At 37.4% G+C, this 25,791-nt stretch overlaps 1 protein-coding gene across 1 annotated transcript in view; it reads left to right on the top strand.

Moving 5' to 3' along the window:
* The window catches only part of WASHC3 (WASH complex subunit 3), a 60,253-nt gene that overhangs the window by 17,916 nt on the left and 16,546 nt on the right, over positions 1-25,791 (top strand). The gene's annotated exons all lie outside the window — the stretch shown is intronic.

The following is a 25,791-nucleotide window of genomic DNA, read 5'->3' as shown; positions in this document are numbered from 1 at the left end:
ATTCTTAACCCTGGAGGTTTCATTGTTATTTTTTCAATCTGAGAAAACTGCTAAACCGAGTGACCAAGTTTTCTACTCTCTTACTTCTTTTCTATGTTTCATGAATGCCCTGATAAAGAGTAAGCAGAAGTCGAATCTTTCTAATTAAAACTGACCTCACACTTCAAATTAACATAGTTTAGTATAGATTTATGTAAATTTTTTGCTTTACGTAATCTTTGCAAATCTTGAATGTATCAGATAGAGGAATGAAAGTGGACTATTCACTTAGTAAATCGTATGGCTTTAGCTTAATTTCCTGTATGCTAACACAAATTTTTTTTGTGTATTTTTATTCTGAATTTCACCTGTCAATAGTTTCGTTCATAGAAAAGAGCATAAGTCACTTGGCCATGTAAGGTAATGCTTTTAATATTATGACTTGAGAATGTGTATTTTTTCTAAGAAATCATTACATGGTATGCAAAAAAGTACAACACAATATTTGCTCTTCTATAACAGCAGAAGTTCATTTCATTCCTGTAGAAAGTCCTATTACAGTAGTTGAAGGAGCTAGCTGTCCATTTTTCAGTTGATCAGAAAATTAATGCTTCTGTAAAATTCTGTTATCAGGCAAAAGAAGGACTGATATTAAAGAAGAACAGTTTTGCTGTTCTTGGCATTATTTATCACCAAAATAATTTAAAAACTAAGACTGTCTGACAACCAGAAAGAATAGATTGGCTATTTAGAAGCTACACTGGTGACAATGGGGAGAAGAAAGTACATTCACTTTCTCTAGCTGTCAGAAGTAGCTGTGTCACTTTCAAAATTCTTAATTGACAGTCAAAGCTCTGGGCTTTAGGCTTTGGGGAAAAAAACAGACTTTGGGTTGAAAATATAAATTTTTTAAACTAATAAAAATAAAATAGAGCTAGTTTGAGTGTGAATCATGATAAATGAATTTTTTTTTTAACATCTTTATTGGGGTATAATTGCTTTACAATGGTGTGTTAGTTTCTGCTTTATAACAAAGTGAATCAGTCATACATAAACATCTGTTCCCATATGTCTTCCCTGTTGCGTCTCCCTCCCTCCCACCCTCCCTATCCCACCCCTCCAGGCTGTCACAAAGCACCAAGCCAATATCCCTGTGCCATGCGGCTGCTTCCCACTAGCTATCTACCTTACTACGTTTGTTAGTGTGTATATGCCCATGACTCTCTCTCGCCCTGTCACAGCTCACCCTTCCCCCTCCCCATAACCTCAAGTCCGTTGTCTAGGAGGTCTGCGTCTTTATTCCTGCTTTACCCCTAGGTTCTTCATGACATTTTTTTTCTTAAATTCCATATATATGTGTTAGCATACGGTATTTGTCTTTTTCTTTCTGACTTACTTCACTCTGTATGACAGACTCTAGGTCTATCCACCTCATTACAAATAGCTCAATTTCGTTTCTTTTTATGGCTGAGTAATATTCCATTGTATATATGTGCCACATCTTCTTTATCCATTCATCCGATGACGGGCACTTAGGTTGTTTCCATCTCCAGGCTATTGTAAATAGAGCTGCAATGACCATTTTGGTACATGACTCTTTTTGAATTTTGGTTTTCTCAGGGTATATGCCCAGTAGTGGGATTGCTGGGTCATATGGTAGTTCTATTTGTAGTTTTTTAAGGAACCTCCATACTGTTCTCCATAGTGGCTGAACCAATTCACATTCCCACCAGCAGTGCAAGAGTGTTCCCTTTTCTCCACACCCTCTCCAGCATTTATTGTTTCTAGATTTTTTGATGATGGCCATTCTGACTGGTGTGAGATGATATCTCATTGTAGTTTTGATTTGCTTTTCTCTAATGATTAATGATGTTGAGCATTCTTTCATGTGTTTGTTGGCAGTCTGTATATCTTCTTTGGAGAAATGTCTATTTAGGTCTTCTGCCCATTTTTGGATTGGGTTGTTTGTTTTCTTGTTATTGAGCTGCATGAGCTGCTTGTAAATTTTGGAGATTAATCCTTTGTCAGTTGCTTCATTTGCAAATATTTTCTCCCATTCTGAGGGTTGTCTTTTGGTCCTGTTTATGGTTTCCTTTGCTGTGCAAAAGCTTTGAAGTTTCATTAGGTCCCATTTGTTTATTTTTGTTTTTATTTCCATTACTCTAGGAGGTGGGTCAGAAAGGATCTTGCTGTGATTTATGTCATAGAGTGTTCTGCCTATGTTTTCCTCTAAGAGTTTGATAGTTTCTGGCCTTACATTTAGGTCTTTAATCCATTTTGAGTTTATTTTTGTGTATGGTGTTAGGGAGTGATCTAATCTCATACTTTTACATGTACCTGTCCAGTTTTCCCAGCACCACTTATTGAAGAGGCTGTCCTTTCTCCATTGTACATTACTGCCACCTTTATCAAAGATAAGGTGTCCATATGTGCATGGGTTTATCTCTGGGCTTTCTATCCTGTTCCATTGATCTATCTTTCTGTTTTTGTGCCAGTACCGTACCGTCTTGATAACTGTAGCTTTGTAGTATAGTCTGAAGTCAGGGAGCCTGATTCCTCCAGTTCCTTCTTTCGTTCTCAAGATTGCTTTGACTATTTGGGGTCTTTTGTGTTTCCATACAAATTGTGAAATTTTTTGTTCTAGTTCTGTGAAAAATGCCAGTGGTAGTTTGATAGGGATTGCATTGAATCTATAGATTGCTTTGGGTAGTAGAGTCATTTTCACAATGTTGATTCTTCCAATCCAAGAACATGGTATATCTCTCCATCTGTTTGTATCATCTTTAATTTCTTTCATCAGTGTCTTATAATTTTCTGCATACAGGTCTTTTGTCTCCTTAGGTAGGTTTATTCCTAGATATTTTATTCTTTTTGTTGCAATGGTAAATGGGAGTGTTTTCTTGATTTCACTTTCAGATTTTTCATCATTAGTATATAGGAATGCCAGAGATTTCTGTGCATTAATTTTGTATCCTGCCACTTTACCAAATTCATTGATTAGCTCTAGTAATTTTCTGGTAGCATCTTTAGGGTTCTCTATGTATAGGATCATGTCATCTGCAAACAGTGACAGCTTTACTTCTTCTTTTCCGATTTGGATTCCTTTTATTTCCTTTTCTTCTCTGATTGCTGTGGCTAAAACTTCCAAAACAATGTTGAATAATAGTGGTGAGAGTGGGCAACCTTGTCTTGTTCCTGATCTTAGTGGAAATGGTTTCAGTTTTTCACCATTGAGGATGATGTTTGCTGTGGGCTTGTCATATATGGCCTTTATTATGTTGAGGAAAGTTCCCTCTATGCCTACTTTCTGCAGGGTTTTTATCATAAATGGGTGTTGAATTTTGTCAAAAGCTTTCTCTGCATCTATTGAGATGATCATATGGTTTTTCTCCTTCAATTTGTTAATATGGTTTATCACATTGATAGATTTGCGTATATTGAAGAATCCTTGCATTCCTGGAATAAACCCCACTTGATCATGGTGTATGATCCTTTTAATGTGCTGTTGGATTCTGTTTGCTAGTATTTTGTTGAGGATTTTTGCATCTATATTCATCAGTGATATTGGCCTGTAGTTTTCTTTCTTTGTGACATCCTTGTCTGGTTTTGGTATCAAGGTGATGGTGGCCTCGTAGAAGGAGTTTGGGAGTGGTCCTCCCTCTGCTATATTTTGGAAGAGTTTGAGAAGGATAGGTGTTAGCTCTTCTCTAAATGTTTGATAGAATTCGCCTGTAAAGCCATCTGGTCCTGGGCTTTTCTTTGTTGGAAGGTTTTTAATCACAGTTTCAATTTCAGTGCTTGTGATTGGTCTGTTCATATTTTCTATTTCTTCCTGATTCAGTCTTGGCAGGTTGTGCATTTCTAAGAATTTGTCCATTTCTTCCAGATTGTCCATTTTATTGGCATAGAGTTGCTTGTAGTAATCTCTCATGATCTCTTTTATCTCTGCAGTGTCAGTTGTTACCTCTCCTTTTTCATTTCTAGTTCTGTTGATTTGAGTCTTCTCCCTTTTTTTCTTGATGAGTCTGGCTAGTGGTTTATCTATTTTGTTTATCTTCTCAAAAAACCAGCTTTTAGTTTTATTGATCTTTGCTATTGTTTCCTTCATTTCTTTTTCATTTATTTCTGATCTGATTTTTATGATTTCTTTCCTTCTGCTAGCTTTGGGGTTTTTTTGTTCTTCTTTCTCTAATTGCTTGAGGTGCAAGGTTAGGTTGTTTATTCGAGATGTTTCCTGCTTCTTAAGGTGGGCTTGTATTGCTATAAACTTCCCCCTTAGAACTGCTTTTGCTGCATCCCACAGGTTTTGGGTCGTTGTGTCTCCATTGTCATTTGTTTCTAGGTATTTTTTGATTTCCTCTTTGATTTCTTCAGTGATATCTTCATTATTAAGTAGTGTATTGTTTAGCCTCCATGTGTTTGTATTTTTTACAGATCTTTTCCTGTAATTGATATCTAGTCTCATGGCGTTGTGGTCAGAAAAGATACTTGATACAATTTCAATTTTCTTAAATTTACCAAGGCTTGATTTGTGACCTAAGATATGATCTATCCTGGAGAATGTTCCATGAGCACTTGAGAAAAATGTGTATTCTGTTGTTTTTGGATGGAGTGTCCTATAAATATCAATTAAGTCCATCTTGTTTAATGTATCATTTAAAGCTTGTGTTTCCTTATTTATTTTCATTTTGGATGATCTGTCCATGGGTGAAAGTGGGGTGTTTAAGTCCCCTACTATGAATGTGTTACTGTCGATTTCCCCTTTTATGGCTGTTAGTATTTGCCTTATGTATTGAGGTGCTCCTATGTTGGGTGCATAAATATTTACAATTGTTATATCTTCTTCTTGGATCTATCCCTTGATCATTATGTAGTGTCCTTCTTTGTCTCTTTTAATAGTCCTTATTTTAAAGTCTATTTTGTCTGATATGAGAATTGCTACTCCAGCTTTCTTTTGGCTTCCATTTGCATGGAATATCTTTTTCCATCCCCTTACTTTCAGTCTGTATGTGTCTCTAGGTCTGAAGTGGGTCTCTTGTAGACAGCATATATAAGGGTCTTGTTTTTGTATCCATTCAGCTAATCTGTGTCTTTTGGTGGGAGCATTTAGTCCATTTACATTTAAGGTAATTATCGATATGTATGTTCCTATTCCCATTTTCTAAATTGTTTTGGGTTCGTTATTATAGGTCTTTTCCTTCTCTTGTGTTTCTTGCCTAGAAAAGATCCTTTAGCATTTGTTGTAAAGCTGGTTTGGTGGTGCTGAACTCTCTCAGCTTTTGCTTGTCTGTAAAGGTTTTAATTTCTCCATCAAATCTGAATGAGATCCTTGCTGGGTAGAGTAGTCTTGGCTGCATGTTTTTCTCCTTCATCACTTTCAGTATGTCCTGCCACTCCCTTCTGGCTTGTAGGGTTTCTGCTGAGAGATCAGCTGTTAACCTTATGGGGATTCCCTTATGTGTTATTTGTTGTTTTTCCCTTGCTGCTTTTAATATGCTTTCTTTGTATTTAATTTTTGACAGTTTGATTAATATGTGTCTTGGCGTATTTCTCCTTGTATTTATCTTGTATGGGACTCTCTGTGCTTCCTGGACTTGATTAACTATGTCCTTTCCCATGTTAGGGAAGTTTTCAACTATAATCTCTTCAAATATTTTCTCAGTCCCTTTCTTTTTTCTCTTCTTCTTCTGGAACCCCTATAATTCGAATGTTGGTGCGTTTAATGTTGTCCCAGAGGTCTCTGAGACTGTCCTCAGTTCTTTTCATTCTTTTTTCTTTATTCTGCTCTGCAGTAGTTATTTCCACTATTTTATCTTCCAGGTCACTTATCCGTTCTTCTGCCTCAGTTATTCTGCTATTGATCCCATCTAGAGTACTTTTAATTTCATTTATTGTGTTGTTCATCGTTGCTTGTTTCATCTTTAGTTCTTCTAGGTCCTTGTTAACTGATTCTTGCATTTTGTCCAATCTATTGTCCATTCTATCTCCAAGATTTCGGATCAACCTTACTATCATTATTCTGAATTCTCTTTCAGGTAGACTGCCTATTTCCTCTTCATTTGTTAGGTCTGGTGCATTTTTATCTTGCTCCTTTATCTGCTGTGTGTTTTTCTGTCTTCTCATTTTGCTTATCTTACTGTGTTTGGGGTCTCCTTTTTGCAGGCTGCAGGTTCGTAGTTCCTCCTGTTTTTGATGTCTGTCTCCAGTGGCTAAGGTTGGTTCAGTGGGTTGTGTAGGCTTCCTAGTGGAGGGGACTAGTGCCTGTGTTGTGGTGGATGAGGCTGGATCTTGTCTCTCTAGTGGGCAGGTTCACGTCTGGTGGTGTGTTTGGGGGTGTCTGTGGCCTTATTATGATTTTAGGCAGCTTCTCTGCTAATGGGTGAGGTTGTGTTCCTGTTTTGCTAGTTGTTTGGCATAGGTTTTCCAGCACTGTGGCTTGCTGGTCGTTGAGTGAAGCTGGGTGCTGGTGTTAAGATGGAGGTCTCTGGGAGATTTTCGCCGTTTGATATTATGTGGAGCTGGGAGGTCTCTTGTTGATCAGTGTCCTGAAGTTGGCTCTCCTACCTCAGAGGCAGAGCCCTGCCTCCTGGCTGGAGCACCAAAAGCTTTTCATCCACACGGCTCAGGATAAAAGGGAGAAAAAGTAGAGGGAATTAGTAGAAGTATGAGGAAAGAAAGAAGGAAAGGAGGGTAGGAAGGAAGGAAGAAAGAAAGAAAGAAGCAAAGAAGGAAAGAAGGCAAGAAGGAAAGAAAGGAGGGAGGGAGGGAGGGAGGAAGGAAGGAAGGAGGGAAAGAAGGAAAAAAGACAGAAAGAAGATACAGTAAAAATAAAATAAAGTATAATAAAGTTATTGAATTAAAAAATTCTTATTTAGAAAAAAAAAAAAAGGGACGGAAAGAACCTTAGGACTAATGTTGGCAGCAAAGCTATACAGACAAAATCTTACACAGAAGCATACACATACACCCTCACTAAAAGAGGTAAATGGGGAAAAATCCTAAATCTTGCTGTCAGAGACCACCTCCTCAATTTGGGATGATTCGTTGTCTAAAGGAGGGAAGGAAGGAAGGAAAGAAAGAAAGAAAGAAAGAACGAAGGTAAAGTATAATATTGTTATTAAAATTAATTATTAAGAAAAAAAAATTTAAAAAAACATGGACGGATAGAACCCTAGGACAAATGGTGGAAGCAAGACTATACAGACAAGATCTCACACAGAAGCATACACATACACATTCACAAAAAGAGGAAAGGGGAAAAAATCATAGATCTTGCTCCTAAAGTCCACTTCCTTAATTTGGGATGATTGGTTGTCTATTCAGGTATTCCACAGATGCAGGGTATATCAAGTTGATTGTGGAGCTTTAATCCGTTGCTTCTGAGGCTGCTGGGAGAGATTTCCCTTTCTCTTCTTTGTTCTCACAGCTCCCAGGGCTAAGCTTTGGATTTGGCCCTGCCACTACGTGTAGATCGCTGGAGGGCGTCTGTTTTTTGCTCAGACAGGATGGGGTTAAAAGAGCCGCTGATTGGGGGCTCTGGCGCACTCAGGCCGGCGGGGACGGAGGGGCACAGAGTGCGGGGCGGGCCTGCGGTGGCAAAGGCCGGCGTGACTTTGCACCAGCCTGAGGCGCGCTGTGCGCTGTCCCGGGGAAGTTGTCCCTGGATCCCGGGAACCTGGCAGTGGCGGGCTGCACAGGCTCCGCGGAAGAGGGGTGTGGAGAGTGACCTGTGCTCGCACACAGGCCCCTCGGTGGCGGCAGCAGCAGCCTTAACGTCTCCCGCGGCTCGCGCCCGCCTCTGGGGTCCGCGCTTTCAGCCGCGGCTCGCGCCCGTCTCTGGATTCCGCGCTTTCAGCCGCGGCTCGCGCCGGTCTCTGGGGTTCGCGCTTTTAGCCGCGGCTCGCGCCCGTCTCTGGGGTTCGCGCTTTTAGCCGCGGCTCGCGCCCGTCTCTGGAGTTCCTTTAAGCAGCGTTCTTAAACCCCTCTCCTCACGCCCCAGGAAACAAAGAGGGAAGGAAAAGTCTCCTGCCTCTTCGGCAGGTGCAGGCTTTTCCCCGGACTCCCTCCCGGCTAGCTGTGGTGCACTAACCCCTTCAGGCTATGTTCAAGCCGCCAACCCCAGTCCTCTCCCTGCGCTCCGGCCTCAGCTCGCAGCCCCACCCGCCCCGGCGGGTGAGCAGACAAGCCTCTCGGGCTGGTGAGTGCCGGTCGGCACCGATCCTCTGTGCGGGGATCTCCCCGCTTTGCCCTCCGCACCCGTTGCTGCGCTCTCCTCCGCAGCTTCGAAGCTCCCCCCTCCGCCTCCCGCAGTCTCCGCCCGCGAAGGGGCTTCCTAGTGTGTGGAAACTTTTCCTCTTTCACAGCTCCCTCCCACTGGTGCGGGTCCCGTCCGTATTCTTTTGTCTCTGTTTTTTCTTTTGCCCTACCCATGTACGTGGAGAGTTTCTTGCCTTTTGGGAGGTCTGAGGTCTTCTGCCAGCCTTCAGTAGGTGTTCTGTAGGAGTTGTTCCACGTGTATATGTATTTCTGGTGTATCTGTGGGGAGGAAGGTGATCTCCGCGTCTTACTCTTCCGCCATCTTCCGCCTTCCCCCCTGATAAATGAATTTTTAAAACTAAAACCCAGGAAAGCTTAAGCTAAGCTTAAAATATGGACTGTTAAAAAATATGTCTTTGACACTTTCAAACAAAAGATGAAAAGTTTCAGAGTAACTCTGAAAGGCTTTTTATTTAGTCTCTTCTTGCCTAACCTATATAAAATAGGAAATGGGAAAATCTACTTGATATCTATGACTGCCTTGAAATATTTGATAGAAGACCACATCTTAGGATAATTGTTATATTCTTAATACATTGCCTCTGACTTTACAAGAATTTGAAAAATCCTCATTTTTCTTTTCAGTATTAATCCACTGTCCTTTTATTCCACAAATATTAAACACTTACCCTAGGTACCATATTAGATATTGTCTAGATTTATTTAGCCAACTAAGGTTCACAGACACCACTTGACATTTTTATTTTTGTTATTAATTACTTAGACAAATTTCATTGCTTTTCAGAATTTCATATATAATATATATCATATGTTTGCATGTATATATGTAAATGATTCTTTACATATTTATTCTTCTAATCATGTAGCTTACCATCTCACTAGGAATAAAAGCCAAAGTCCTTCAGAGGCCCGTGAGATGCTATACAATTTAGTTCCCTAATTACCTTTCTAATCTCATATCTTCACTCACTCTGCTCCAGCTCTACTGTCCTCCTTGATGTTCCTTGAATAAATATATGGACAGTCGCGTGTCTCGGGGCCTTTGCATCAGTTCTCTCTGCCTGAAACACTTTTCCCAAATATCTTTATGGTTTTGCTCCCTCTCTTCCTTCAAATATTTGCAGAAATATTACCTTCTTTCTAGTCCCATTCCTTTTATTCCTTCCCTACTATATTTTTCTTCATATAACCATCTAATTATATGCAAAACACTACATATTTTACGTACATTGTTTGTGTCTCTACTGCTCCTAGAATATACACCTTTTTGTTTACTGCCCTATTCCCAGTTCCTAGAACCATACCTGGCACATAGTATTTACCTATGAATGAAAATGATGGTATTTTTCTCTATACTGTTTTAACTTTTGATAGGTTTTGGTGATAGATTTCTTTTTTACACTAGCTCAGTGGTTTTTAGAGTAAAAAACTTGTTCAAGATATAGGTTTCTAGTTCCCACCCTACTAAATGAGAATCTTTGCAGTTGGGACTCAGAGCCAGGGCATACGTGCTTTGAGAAATGCTCTTCTGATTAAGAACTGTTTAAAAATATTTTACACTGTTTTGTTTTTTTTTTTAATAAATTTATTTATTTACTTTACTTTTGGCTGCGTTGGGTCTCCGTTGCTGTGCGCAGATTTTCTCTAGTTGTGGCGAGCAGGGGCTACTCTTCATTGCGGTGCGCGGGCTTCTCATTGCAGTGGCTTCTCTTGTTGCGGAGCACAGGCTCTAAGCATGTGGGCTTCGGTAGTTGTGGCACGTGAGCTCAATAGTTGTGGCTCGCGGGCTCTAGAGTGCAGGCTCAGTAGTTGTGGTGCACGGACTTAGTTGCTCCGTGGCATGTGAGATCTTCCCAGACCAGGGCTCAAACCCATGTCCCCTGCATTGGCAAGCAGATTCTTAACCACTGCACCACCAGGAAAGCCCCTTTACACTGTTTTATAACACCAAATAATTTTTATCTCAAAACATTTAAAAAGTTGATAGTTTTATTTCTTATATTTTAAACTATCTAATTCTGTAGCAGTATCTGGCACTTAGCTTTAGCCCATCCTTTTTGCTTGGTGTCACCATGAGCAGGGGTTTAATTTTTTCTGCCTCAGACTTTTTGTTTTTAGCCCAATTTCCTTGATTTTAGTCCTTTGCCTCTCTTCTGCCTTTTGTACGGGTGTTTCTAATTCCTGAACATGTCCAGTGTTCTGGAAATGCTGCTTCTTTGTGGTATCCTTCTCTTCAGGCACATGGACTTGGCCTTCCTTTGCTATGCTAAGTCATCATTCTTTTATCTGCTTTTAATTTCCATGTATTGTGGTTCGTGTATGCCTCTTAGTCATTAAAATTGGAGTTTGTGTTATTTCTTTTTGCCTTATTGTTTGGGGGTAATAATTTTCAAGAAGAAAGCAGAGACCAACATCTTTGCTTTGAAATTATAAGTTCATCCAAGTTAAATTTAATTTTATTGTTTTTAGTTCATCGTGCCAACCTGTATCCCAGAATCTTATTACCCAACTTTTGTTTCCTACTGCTCCCTGTCCTACATTTCATTCTTCAAACAAAACCACAAAACTTTCTCAATATAAGCTCCATGCTTTCCCACCTCTGAATCTAGATTCCCCTTCTCTTGACCACTACATGTCCAAATTCTACTCATCTGACATGTTCCTATGAACACTTTCACTAAATTATCCCAGATTCTGAACCCACCAACACATAAAGCCAGAAGTGATATCTTCCTTCGTCTATCTGTCCAACCACTTTATCTGTATTTTTTCTTACTTCATATCTTGTCCTTTGATAATTTTAAAATATTTTTATCTACTTGTGTTGAAAAGGAAATAAGTGGAAGAACTATATCTTGATCGATCTTTGTATTCACTTTAACACCTTACCTAAAAAGGTGCTCAATCAATATTTGTTTTTTTATTGGTGGTTTTTTGTTTGTTTGTTTGTTTTTTGGTTGTTTGAGGGTTTTTTGGCCGAGCTGTATGGCATGCAGGGATCTTACTTCCCTGACCAGGGATCAAACCGGTGCCCACTGCACTGGACTGCCAGGGAAGTCCCAATATTTGTTGAATGTACTATTTTATCCTGCATATTATAACTCTCTTTCTCAACTTTGTGTCCTCCAGAAATGTACAAATGTGCTCCTATTTCTTCAAGTTACCGATTTAAAATATTTTGTAGAACCAAACCAAGAATAGACCAAGTAGATGTCTCCCTCAAGGTTGATGTGAACCTGCCAATCTTTATTCTTTCGATGATAGTTATTAAGCCATCTATAAATCCACTGTTTGTCCTGTTTCCTAAGAATATCATGAGTGACTGTCAAAATATCCAACCAGAGATGTAGCAACATGTTTGACAATGCCCAGGATTGTCTTTCATTGGCATAGTCACTACTAGACTTCCTATCACTTCTGCATCATCATTCAGTTCTGGCATTTTTTTTAAATTTAAGTATGAAATCGTTAAATCAGTTCCCCTCATTGCTTCCTCTATTTGTTGGAGGATGAAATTTTCAACAGGGTAACTTAGGAATTTATCAGATGCTCTGATTTGAACAAAATTAAGCTGCCAGTACAGGTAAAGAGCTAATGTCTCCACCCATCATTGTGGTATCTTATCCTTGTGCTTGTTTGCAACATGTTTTAGGAAAATTTGACCTAAATCCTCCATCTGTTCAGGTGGCCAAAAAGTATGTTCCTTCTGTTAGTACAACTATTGCCTTCTTTTAACCTCATTTAGGGATTCCTTTATCCCTTGTTCAAGAATTTCCATATACATGTGTATGTATTGGTTTAAAGGTATCTTCCGCCTTCCATTATAAAACATTGTAAGATACTCCTTTCAAATGCCAGTTCCCATTCATGGATTCCTAAGTGTTAATCCCTGAGATTTACTTATGTTGAAATTTCAGGTTTGCTATATACAAATAGACAAACACACACTTTATTTTAAACTATTGGATTTTTTTTCTATTTGTTTATATCTCTTCTTTTAATCAGTACCTGATAGTTCTTTTACTCTGCTTTTCTCCCCTGTGGTGTTATTATTGTTCATAGTCTTACAGTTTTAATTGAGGAATTTTTTTATCCTTTGATTTCAGTTTAAAGCCCCTTGATCATACCTATGGGTCTTGCTAAGCATAAAATTTTGGTTCTTCTGAACTACTTAACACTTTTCCAGGAGTATAATCATTCTAGTGTCATAAGTCATCACCTAAAATAGTGATTCAGCAGCATCTGCATAGCTAGTTGTGTTTCCTGTATCTGTATTTTTACAAAACTATAATTTTAAAGAACAAATTACGATACTACCCTGCTTTAGAAAATGCCTCACAGAAGTAGAGTCATTAGAGACCCACTGCAATCTGTATTATTGAATCTTTCAATTTCTGTCATTGATATGGGAAGAATCTAGATAGTTTTGTATCTCTATACTCCAGGATAGTAAATTGCCTTCCTGTTTTTTTGTGTTAGTCTTCTATGCTGTTTATTCTTCCAAGGTGATTCAGTTCCTTGAGAGTGACTGAGAACAAACAGGGTTCAGAGGGATATAGGTAGAAGGAAAAACAAATTTGATGTAAGAGCCTAACCCCAGCTAATTCTAGAGGGTAGCTTTATTAGAAATTGCCTTATCAATACTAGAAAGTGTTTCACTTTCCCAAAAAGATTGTAGATTTTCATTAAAATGCCCAATTTTTCTTAACCTTAGAGGGTGACTAAGGTTTCTCTTGCTTACCCACCACTAAAAATTTAGTTTTAGTTATTAACGTGGAGAAAGACCATATCAGCATAATTCATCAAATGAGTTCTGTTTTGTCTATTGGTATGATCTCAAGTAGTTTATGACCCACCATACCATTACTATGGATGCATGTTATCAAAGCTGAATTTTAGAAGCCTACATTCTGGAATTTAGGGAATTGTTTGTATCAACAAAAGGAAAGATAGCATGGTCTCCAGAAAACCTGTCTTTCTGAAAAAATCACTATATACCAACAATATAAAAATCTACTCCTAAGATCCCCCAAATAACCATTCTGTATCCAAAAGGGAATTAACAGTGCCACAAGTTCTCTCCGCTACTAAGGACAGTAATAGGATTTCTTTCATTTTTAATTGCCTTTATATTTTTGTCATTTAAAAATATGAGTTGCTGCTCCATAAGCAGAGTCTTTCTTATACCTGTAATTCCACATATGCTTAGTTTCTCATCTTTTTCCAAAATATAATATTCTTCCACTCAGCATCTTAATACTTACTAAGTCCTCAATCCTCTTGTAATCTTTTCTCTTCCTTCCTTCCTGAATTGTTATTTAGAACTATGTCATTCTCTCTCATAAGACAGTGAGTGTGTTTCTCAAGCACTTTCAGCTTCTCCACTTGTATAAAAGTTTGAATTTGCTGACTACCCATGTAGTGATCACTCACTTCAGATAGGAAGACATAGAAAGTCCTGTAACTTACAAACCCTGATGTTTAAAAAAAAAAAAAAAAACTCGGGCTTTCTGGGTATCAGGATGAACTACAGTCTTTTTTGGCTTTCTTTGTAAGATGCCCTGAAAACTTCCTCTTCCTGGGTCCTAGATATCTCCTGGAATGTATTGCTTTTATATTTGCTTTTCCTCACTTGTCACATACTTGTAAATCTACTTTAGAGACTAGGTAATTAAAACTGCTTAATATAAACTCCTTTAAACAGAAGCCAACAAAATCTTTCAAATGTCACAAGTACCAATGCACAGAGAAATAAGCTGTGCCCTTCTTTTTGGTCACCTTTTTCTGTCACCCCTGGATTACTACCTTCTGTGAGGTACAAAATGATTACAGTTCCAGGAAGTAGTTACCTATGAGACAATTTGAATGCCTCAGGGTACACACCAAGATCTTTACTTCGTACTTCTGGGATGCAACATGCTATATAGTTTCTTAGCTTTGTCATGCAATCCTGTGTGACCATATTCAGACCATATTGGCTCTTAAGGTCTCAGTCCCCTCAAACATAAAATGATATCTAAAGTTCTTTACATTTATGATCCATTAATTGATCTCCAAATTTGGATCTCATTATTAATGAATGTTCCTGGAACACCTGCTGGCATTTACTGGTTTTTTTTTTTTTTTTTTTCCTTTTAAAGCAAGTTTTACAGAAGATTTTTCAGTGAGTAATAATGTTGTGTTCCAAATATGGCAGGTAATTGATTCTGATTTAATGTTTGTTGTCATAATAGTGCAGCACAAGTCTTTACTAAATTATATATTGCATTTATAACTTAACTGGAATTGTGTGCGTAGATCACTTTTCCAACAATTCTCCCCTTTTTACTGGCAGAGCTTGGTGAATCCTTTGCCAGTAATAAATTGTGCATTGGGAAAATTCGACTTCCACATTAAGAAGCTAATGACTTGTATTTTTTGAAACCATATTTGCCAAAACAGTCTCTTTGGACACTTAGTTTTTTTTAAAAGCTCTATTTTCTTTGGCTGGCTTAAAATGTGAATTGAATAATCTTGGTTCTGGTGGTTCTGATGCATCTGTTGCCAGCAATGGATGTTGGCCTGGGGAAATGTGAGTTCCATTACCTAAGGAAAGAATCTTCAACTGATTATTAAAGATGTTCATCAAGAATTTATATACCTTGGACCTGGGGAAACTAATCAAGTATGAAGTAGAGTACTCTTTAGATAAGGTATAGTTTTTTAAGAGTAATTAAAGGCTTTAAAACCTTGTTTGGGACATGACCCACATGTGACTTCCCATGAAGTTCCAGGGTAGGTTCCTCATCAGTGATTGGCAGTATAGTCAAAAGGAGGAGCTACTGGTTCATATATAGTCAGAGCTATGGAAAACACTGGTGCAGATTTAGTTTAACAATTATATGCTATTTTTAATTTTTATTTTTAATTCTGTAGGTATTTTAATATGTGTTTTGTTTATAATAGCTAAAGTTTACTAACCAGTATCAAGGTCAGTATTTTTTGATTACATAAAGGTTTGGGGGCAGACAGTTTCCTCTGGTATTTTACCATCACACTGTTCATTGAAGGTAAAAGCTAGCATGTACTATGATTGATTTCCCACACATACGAATGTAGATAAAGAAAAGATACAGGCGAACATATGTCTACTTAATTAGTTGTGTAATTTAGCCAGCTTTGAAAATTGAAAAGGGAAAATACTTTATCCTTCTCACTTCCATTTCCATTTGACTATAAAAGAGAGAAGCAAAGCTTAGCAGAATGGTAAACTGCATGAGTAGTAACTTTGAGTTGGCATAAGTGGAGCTCAAGTGACCACAGTTATCCTGCTTCCTCTACATTCTATCTTGCATCAAATGCAAGAAGGATTGGATAGAGATTTTCTGCCCTAAGGCAGAAAACAGTGACAGTTAGCTGCCAATTGAGAGCCCCTGAGGTAACAGCCTATGCTTTGCCATAGCCTGAGTATCTGGAAAACCTAGAAACGGGTACTTTTTGTTGTATCTTCGGCAAAAAACAAACAAAAAAAACCCAAAACAAATCTACCCAAGTTACTTATTCTCTGCTAAAGTCAGTGAACTAACCTCTAAGGAAACCATGTGTAAAGAATTATTATGCCAGTTTTCCAGATTATGATTTTTCAGTATTATGGCTTCCTTTTGAATCCTTCCCAAGTTCCCTTGAAATTGAAAGTTAGGGAGGCCAGAACCAGTCATACCATGTACACATTTAAGGTTAAGAAGTATTGCTTTATGACGTACTTACCCTTTTGTTTATTCCTTATTTTATTTTTCTCATATATTTTTGTTAGAGAACAGTAAACAATAATATTGCTAAATTCAGGTTTTAAATTTCTTGCTTTCCTGGTGTATTTGTTTTCCTGATTTCTTGTTTTCCTTAGAACACTGAAGGGAAAACACGTAGTGGGCAGACCCTACAAAGTTAGATGGTTGTCAGTATCCATTTGGTAATATTATATGCACCTGCCTTGATGCTTATGTATTCCTCACATTTTCTTCACTAATACCACTTTTGCCATAATCATACAGCTCAGAATATTTTAATGCTTGCATATTTTCCATTATAGCTATCCTTGTGTGGCATTCAATTGCCATGAAAGTAATTTTTTTTGTTTCTTTGCACCTCTTTTATTTTTTTGGCTGCGTCGGGTCTTTGTTGCGGCGCATGGGCTCTTTGTTGCAGCGTGCAGGCTTCCCTCTAGTTGTGGTGCATGGGCTGTAGAGCACACGGGCTCAGTAGTTGTGGCATACGGGCCGCATGTGGCATGTGGGATCTTGGTTACCCGACCAGGGATTAAACCTGCGTCCCCTGCATTGGAAAGCGATTCTTAACCACTGGACCGTAAGGGAAGTCCCGCCATGCAAGTATTGATTTGAATAATTTGTTTATAGGAACTAGTTGTTTAACCATAACTGTTTTTATTTATGGTGCTTATAACCTCTGGAAAATATATACATATTTTGAACTGTGAACTTCAGGAGGGTTTAGAATTCTCAGTCATATTTGATGAATGGTCATACATCAACAAGCCAGTGTACACAGATGCCAGTCTCTCTTAGAGTTGTAGGGGGATATTTGGTTGCTGTATGAATTCTTTGATATTTAGTAATCTATCAGATCATTTAAATTAATTTAAATAAAACAAAATTTAAAGGAGGAGTAAGTGCAACATAAGAGAATTCAGGCACAAAATAATCTTCTTTTAAAAATAATTCATAAGGTAATAAATTTAGGTTGCTAAATTTGTCAAATCAGTTTTTCTTAAAACTGTGTATGAAGAGATTATATTTCTTTAGGAATTTATTCTCCATATCATATTTTTGAATCATCAGTATCATATATAAAGTAATTTAGATAATGTGTGGGACAGTTTAACTGAAACAGTCCTTTCAAGCTGAAACATTTAATTATTTATTTCAGTTTATTTATTTTGCTAAGTGCCAAAAAAATTTACTTCATCTGCCTTAAATTCATTATAACATCATAACTCTATGCACTTCTCCCCACAAAAGAAAGAAAAAGGAGTAGAAGTAAGCAATCAAATACAGGGGATACAGAGAACTTTTAGAGGGCAAGCTTAAGGTAGTTTTGAATTTAATAGGAATTTCATTTAAATGATACATAAAATGGGAACCAATAAAGACCAGGGGATTTAGCAGAAAAATATTTTTATCTTTTGACTTCATATCTTTCATTCCAACTAATTTAAACAACTCCTTAACTCTTATGATAGAAGTTGTGACAAAAGGAACAGTACATCACTATTAAAGTTCATAAGGAAGCTTTTGAAGATTGCTAACAATGACAGTTTTTATACTTGCTGAAACGTGCGGTATAGTTCTTTTACTCTGAAACCGACTATAAAATTTTAGTTACCCAACTTTGATTTTTCAATGCCCTTCTATTTTTTTTTCCTACTGACCACCTTTGCCAGAAATAAGGGCCCTCACATAAAAGTTTTACAGATTGGTGAGGAGGAATAATAGTAATGTAAATTAAGTAGTTACTTCATTAGATTTACTCTTTTTAGAAATATTGTGATTCTCACCTTAACTATAACTTAGTCTGTCTAAGATTGTGTAAATTAATGGGAGAAAAAGTAAAGACCAGAGAAGCAGATGAGCTATAGTAAGGAAGTGGGCTCACCCCAGGTGGGAGAGAAGTGTCTTAGAGGTTTTAAAGACCATCAACTTGAGGAAGACATTTTAGCACCATATTCTGACAAGGATCTCAGTGAAAGCATTCGTAATGGGGTGGAGGCCTGGTACAGAAGATAATTTATTTTGAATGGATCACAACATCATTTGTAAGTTAATCTTTTGGTATTATTTTACAGTTTGGAGAAAATGCTAATATGTTAACTGTATGTTTTAAAAAAAGTACATTTCAAAATATTGAATTTTAGTGGGAGAAAATGAATGAAAATTATCTATTCCTCTACCAGAGGATATCTACATCTTTTGTATTTATCTTAATACTGCAATTTAAAAAAAAATCTCCAGACGTAAATATATCTTACCAAAGTTTTTCATAATGTACGGCAGCATCCTAACTTTTCTTTTCTTGTTCTTTTCCTAGCCCAAGTTCACAAATGACTTTTATTCAGTTTATTGGTTAAACCATGTGCTGATGACCCATTGATTCATTGCCCTTCATTGTGGTTCTGAACCCACATGTAATGCCCAGTCTTGGTCATCTCTCTTTGAGTAGGTCCCTATGGATCCCTAAGAGCATTTAATGAAAGACTCATAACACACCAGTTCAAACACATTACCACTGTCAGAAGACTACTTCAAAAGTGAATATTCTGTGGTTTTGATCAGTAGAATCATCCTTATAGTTAAATACTAAGAATTCTATTATGTATAGCTTTTATTACCATATTTGCAGATATTTCATTAAGTCCTCTTTAATAGACACATATAATAATAATGTTTTCAAAACCTGAACAAGATTCCATCTGAATTTATTACATTGATACTTTTAATTTAAGTAGCAAATTCCAAAATGATTTGCTATAGAAATTCTTTTAAAGTTTTTATTCCTGGAAAGTAAAAGTATAATTAAATTTAGAAAATTCTGTTAATACATATTTCAGAGAACAAATATCATTTGAGTGAAATGAGGGATAGCAAAGCTATAGTGTAACTGACATGTTTATAATGGAGTTCTAGCATTAATTAACCTATCATAGCAAGACTTTAAATTTTAGATATTATCTTTGCTTTATAATGAAGGGAGGAAAATGGGTCTTCCACAGCACCAAATTACTCTGAAATTAACAAATATTTGAGTAGCTACAAAGAAAACACCATGCACTTTTTTGGTCATTACACCTAATATTTATCATGTTAAAGTAATATCCAGGGGAAAAATGACCACATGGGGAAATTGATACAGCTGTATTTTGAATTGTCTCATGACAATAGATCTCTCACTTTTTTTTTTTTTTTTTTTTTTTGTGGTACGCGGGCCTCTCACTGTTGTGGCCTCTCCCGTTGCGGAGCACAGGCTCCGGACGCGCAGGCTCAGCGGCCATGGCTCACGGGCCCAGCTGCTCTGCGGCATGTGGGATCTTCCCGGACCGGGGCACGAACCCGTGTCCCCTGCATCGGCAGGCGGACTCTCAATCACTGCGCCACCAGGGAAGCCCGATCCCTCACTTTTTGAAATAATTTCTTTAAGGGTTTTTCTTGATAAGCATTTAGGTTAACTTTAGTTCCCATTTCTAAAAGGCACAGATGGAACTGCTAACATGTATTTATTTTATGAATAAAGTAATAGTAACTGCCTGGGTCCTGATCATCATGGCCAGTGTCATTTTTGTCCATTTTATCATGTGATTTGTTCTTACATCTTTAAAGATATCTGATGGGCAGTCAGTGAGAAATACTTTCTCACTGGGATACTAATCTCTTGAGATAATCATTGAAAAAGGAATAATTTACTGTTAGCTCCATAGAAACCACTGTATATAGTGCTAGTCAAGATTTGTGAGCTTCTTTTTTGCCCACATATTTAGGTTCAAATTAATGACCTTGGTGGCAACAGTATCTGATATTGTAATATCAGAGTATAGCATTTTCTAAATCTGTACAAGTCATTAGAAATAAAGCTTCCCTTTTTTTTAGGTAGCCATCATCCACTTTACAGTGATTAAGAGGTTTATTTAAATTAATTTTGTATCCCTTCATGGAAAGCTTCCAGAAGGAGATAATTGAACATGTGATTGTTTTTGTTATGATTGTTCAGTAAACATTTATTATCTATTATATAGATTATTTCACCTGAAGATTTTATTCTAAATATAACACCTTACTAATATGATTCATAAAATGCAATATAGGTATTTTAAATATAGCACTGTTGAAAATCAGAAGGCAAAGAAATGGTTGAGTCCATTTCACTAAGTTAAAATTTAAACGAAGCCTGATTGGAGGACTGGCTGCTTTTTTCCAGCCCAGAACATCTTTTCAATTCCTACTTATTCTTTCTTCCTTCAAATAAAAAAAAGTACTATCCACCTACCAACTCAATAGATCTTTTCTTTATTGTTTACCTAAGTAGGGAAAAAAACTTCATATTTTCCATCTTTCATAACTGTATTGTGATTCAAGCTCATAAACTGAGAGGAAAAAACTTGAACATATAAGGAGTATTGTTTTTTTTAACATCTTTATTGGAGTATAATTGCTTTACCATGGCGTGTTAGTTTCTGCTGTATAACAAAGTGAATCAGCTATACGTATACATATGTCCCCATATCTCTTCCCTCTTGCATCTCCCTCCCTCCCACCCTCCCTATCCCACCCCTCTAGGTGGTCTCAAAGCACGGAGCTGATCTCCCTGTGCTATGCAGCTGCTTCCCACTAGCTATCGGTTTTACATTTGGTAATGTATATGTATCCATGCCACTCTCTCACTTTGTCCCAGCTTACCCTTCCCCCTCCTCGTGTCCTCAAGTCCATTCTCTAGTAGGTCTGCATCTTTATTCCCATCCTGCCCCTAGGTTCTTCAGAGCCATTTTTTTTTTTTAGATTCCATACATATGTGTTAAGATACGGTATTTGTTTTTCTCTTTCTGACTTACTTCACTCTGTATGAGACCCTAGGTCCATCCACCTCACTGCAAGTAACTCAACTTTGTTTCCTTTTATGGCTGAGTAATATTCCATTGTATATATGTGCCACATCTTCTTTATCCAAATTCATCTGTCAATGGACACTTAGGTTGCTTCCATGTCCTGGCTATTGTAGGTAGAGCTGCAGTGAACATTGTGGTACATGACTCTTTTTGAATTATGGTTTTCTCAGGGTATATGCCCAATAGTGGGATTGCTGGGTTGTATGGTAGTTCTATATTTAGTTTTTTAAGGAACCTCCGGAGTATTATTATTTTTAAAAAGGGAAGTCATTTCTATTAGATTGAGTAAGAGGGTTTTTCTCCCCTTCTAATCTAAAACTTTAGGAGAATTTCAACATGATTTATAAAGGAATTTAGTATCTTGGCTTTCATTAACATAATAACAAATAAATGTAAATATTGGCAGTCCTATAAGCCTCCAACAGTTTTTGTGATATAAGAAGGTAGTGTTTAACTATTAGTGTTGCCATCGTAATTTCTTTAGTGTGGCTTCTTTACACACTTTCTCCAGTGATGCAAATACAGACATGATTTTTTGGAACATCAGACTTATGGCTGCCTTCTCTCTTCTTCATTACTTATGTTGGACAAACTGCCATTATCACTTGCCAAAAATAATCCCACAGTTCAGTAGACTTCAGTTTTGAGGTCTCTCATGTCCTCCTTAGACCACCAGTAGCTTTGTCTCTTGGAGATCAGAAATTGGACACTTCTTTTTGATGTTTAACAAACCAGACTCCGTTTCTTAACCTCTAAGGAAGAATATAGCAAAACAACAAATTTTCTAAGCAACATCTCTGGAAACATAGCAGCAAATCTCTTTGGAATGTGTCCTTTGGAACATAGGCCAAATTATTTTGGTATTGAGCTTTTAATCAGATTTGTATTAAGGTGATGATAATAGTAAAGTCTTTAATAGGGTAAGATATTATAGTTATATGTATTTTCCTTTATCTATATTCATATACAGAAATGACTAAAGACTCACCAAACTTTAGTAGTATCTGTATTCTTGTGATGTAACCAGCTTCAAGAAACTGAGGATAAAATATGGAGGTTACAGATTCAGGCTTCTCTTATTCTTATACTGTAACCAATTCCATGAAACTAATGATAAAATAGGAAGCTTATCAAATTTCACCAACTTCCCTGTTCCCCAGTTCTCCCTTCCCACCTACTGCCTCCCCCTCTCCAACCCCATACCACTTTCTCTGCTATATTTTAGGAAACTTTTCTCAATCCTCACTTCTCCTCCCTTCTGTTTTCTCGGCTTTATAACTTATTTATATAACCTTTCCAATGATATCCTGTGGATTATGCTAAAGCATAATAAATAAATCACATAGTTGAGTTTGTTGAAAGACCTTATACCATCAAACCATAGTTAATAAAAACTGAGAGGTCTTTTTTTTAGTGACCTCTCCTGTTGCGGAGCACAGGCTCCGGATGCGCAGGCTCAGCGGCCATGGCTCACGGGCCCAGCCGCTCCGCGGCATGTGGGATCTTCCCAGACCAGGGCACGAACCCGTGTCCCCTGCATTGCCAGGTGCACTCTCAACCACTGCACCACCAGGAAAGCCCTGAGAGGTCTTTTTAAAGTATGACCTTAACTCTGCTCTTTTTCCCATTTCTCCCTAGCACTTCAGAGTTTTTTTAATGAAATGTTTCAAACTCCTAACTTTCCCTGTTATACTAAAGAGTTGAGTGACATTTAATTATCAAGTAAAAATTTCCAACCTTGTAGTTCAAGTAGTCAGCTTTCTCCTCTACTATTAAAATTAAATAATTTTTATTACAGAGTTATTATTAAGTACATTTTATTTCAAAATCTTTCAAGTCTTAGCTCCAGATAATATATTTTTAAAGTGGTGCAAATTGTGATCTTGTGCTTACTTTATTCCAAATGTAAGAGTCTGTTCATGCTGGATGCCCCAAAACAAGTAATTGCTTTTTTTCTATCTTTCATTTATCCTTAAACCTCATAAGCTAACGAAAGATCCAAAGTTTTATCTTCTAGCTTCTCTGTCTTCTTAACCTACCATATTTCACTTTTCAGAATACATTAAAGATTGCCCCATGGAACAGTATTGCTTTCAGAAGTATGGTTTTCAAGAGAATTCTATGATGATGCATTTATTTTCATCCATCTAGTATTTAGGTTGCATTTAAAGTGTCTGTTGTTCGCAGACATAGAGGACGAACTTGAGGACACGGGGAGGGGGAAGGATAAGCTGGAACAAAGTGAGAGAGTAGCACTGACATATAAACACTACCAAATGTAAAATATATAGCTAGTGGGAAGTAGCCGCATAGCACAGGGAGGGTGGGAGGCAGAAGCAAGAGGGAGGGGATATGGGGATATATGTATACATATAGCTAATTTACTTTCTTATACAGCAGAAACTAACACACCATTGTAAAGCAATTATACTCCAATAAAGATGTTAAAAATATAAAGTGTCTTATTATCGGAGTCTTAACATTATATTTTACCAATTTATAATATAAAACATAACAGTTATGAAAATGAATGCATAGATGTGCCTGTAAATGACAGCCTTGCCTCTTTCAGGAGAGAGTCTTCCGGGTAACCCGTGAATTTGAAAAACAAAAAAGCCTTTGCTTTCCCAACCTCCTGTAACCTAGCAAGCTGTAGAGAACTTTGACTTTTTCTCCTCCATAGCCAAAATCAGAGATTATGGTTGTAGAAGGCATCTTATGACTCTTTCTACAACAGTCTTTCTAGGGCTTTTTTTTTGGTGAGGATTAAATTTTTAATACATTTTCTGATTTTTAAAATGAGAATTGTAGTTAATAATCTGAACTTAATTTGGCAAGATCTGTAACATTTCTATGAGAGATACATGGTCATTAATTTTGAAAGCTCTGCATATTGAATTCATAATCCATTTGACTCATATTTTTTACATATACTTGCCTGTATCTCAACACAGATTTATTGGATGAAATGTAAGATAAAATCAGCATTTTGGAGGGAAATAGCTGGACAAGTATATATTTGTTCTTTAAAATATTTTTGAAACAAATTTATGTATGGATAGATTATTTGAAAATTTATATGTATGTTTCTGAGCCTTTGTGGTTTTTTTTTTTTTTTTTTTTTTTTTTGCGGTACGCGGGCCTCTCACTGTTGTGGCCTCTCCCGTTGTGGAGCACAGGCTCCGGGTGCACAGGCTCAGCGGCCATGGCTCACGGGCCCAGCCGCTCCGCGGCATGTGGGATCTTCCCAGACTGGGGCACGAACCCGTGTCTCCTGCATCGGCAGGCGGACTCTCAACCACTGCGCCACCAGGGAAGCCCTGTGGTTTTTATTTTAAATAAGCTCATATCCCCTCTTCAAGACTCACCTCAGCAAATTCTTTGCTGGTCCTCAGCTCAGTCTGCCTTTCCTTGGGTCTAACCTTGCCCATTATGCAGGTCTCTGTTATCAATTTTATGACTGTATTGTGATCATCTTTTTAACAGATCTATTAGACTGTACTCTCTGAGGGCAGGGGCTGATTATGTTGTTATTTTCTCAGCATAAAGCACTGTGCTGCCATTGTGGTGTTAAACGTTGAGGTGTGGGATTGTGATATCAGAATTCTACCGCTAACCCCAGTAAATTTATTTCTAACCCTGTAAGATCCCTGAGACCAGAAAACAGACAATGGACAACTGCAGAAGAAAGCAAGGGAACCTTAGCTGGGTTAGTGCAGAAACTTCAGGGTAGGGCTCTGCGAAATTGGATGGGAGCATCAGAGCTCCTAAGGCCTCTTCTGTACCTTAGGTTCAAAACTGAATGTCACACGTGGCTAGTGACAAGGGAGGGCCAAAGAGAAGAGTATGCAACAGCGTAGAGAGGTGATTGAGCTTTTTCCCACGTGGACTCTGGCTCAGCTTACCCTTTCTGCACGTGGGATGAAAAGATATGAGGGAGAGGGTCCCAATCATGTATACAGCCTTTTAAAGCATGGTGACCCCACTTACTTCTGAAGGTGGTATAATCAAGGTCCTCAAATTTAACACATCTGATTAGTGTTTCCTCATCTTTGGGGCAAGAGGAGGAGTTGACAGAGAGACTTGATTGCATCTTCTCCCCTTAAAGCTTTATAAGTGAGCTTTCAATAAATGTTTATTTGTACATCAAATTAGTCCCCTTTTCAAGTAAATTTGTATTTATTTCTGACATATCCTCTTCTTACTGTTTTGATGTTCTTATCCTGAACTTTGAAATTCACATGTTCTCAATGTTTTTGTGACTTATACACTTCTAGGATTATCATTACATGGTGTTTGTATTGGTATAGAGAAGATGTGTAATATAATCCCAAGAGAGTTCTTGAATTCTATTTGACCTTTTTGCATAATGTGTCCAAGTGAAATTGGACCATTTACTTATGAAAAGAACATTGACATAGCTATACTTAAGAGTAGAAAGCTCTGAAATGTTTATTTGAAAAGACATTTATTCATATTGTTAAGTATTCATGACACCATCCCAGCCAAGGCCTTAATCATTTGACTTATCAATGTTTTCTTTCTTTTGGTGATATAAGAAGAGTGAGAATATGATATCTGGCTTCTATCCAGCAGAATTAGTAATAGATAAACTCAAATGATTTAATCTGGGCTTATGTGGTACTAGATAGCACTAATTCCATTAAGTCAGTTAGAATGTATCTTATTAGATTATTCAAGTGCTATGCACATACTAATAAAAAAGCAAAAGAGAGCTATTTTAAATAATGAACCATCTAAAAGGAGGCTTTTTTTCCTGGCTTCTATTTTTTATTTTTTTCCAGTTTTATTGAGAAATAATTGACATACATCACTGAAAAGTTTAAGGTGTACAGCATGATGGTTTGATTCACGTATATTGTGAAATG

This window comes from Leucopleurus acutus, assembly GCF_964270905.1.
Source record: "Leucopleurus acutus genome assembly, chromosome: 11".
NCBI classification, from domain to species: domain Eukaryota; kingdom Metazoa; phylum Chordata; class Mammalia; order Artiodactyla; family Delphinidae; genus Leucopleurus; species Leucopleurus acutus.
This window is presented reverse-complemented; position numbering and strand designations above follow the sequence as displayed.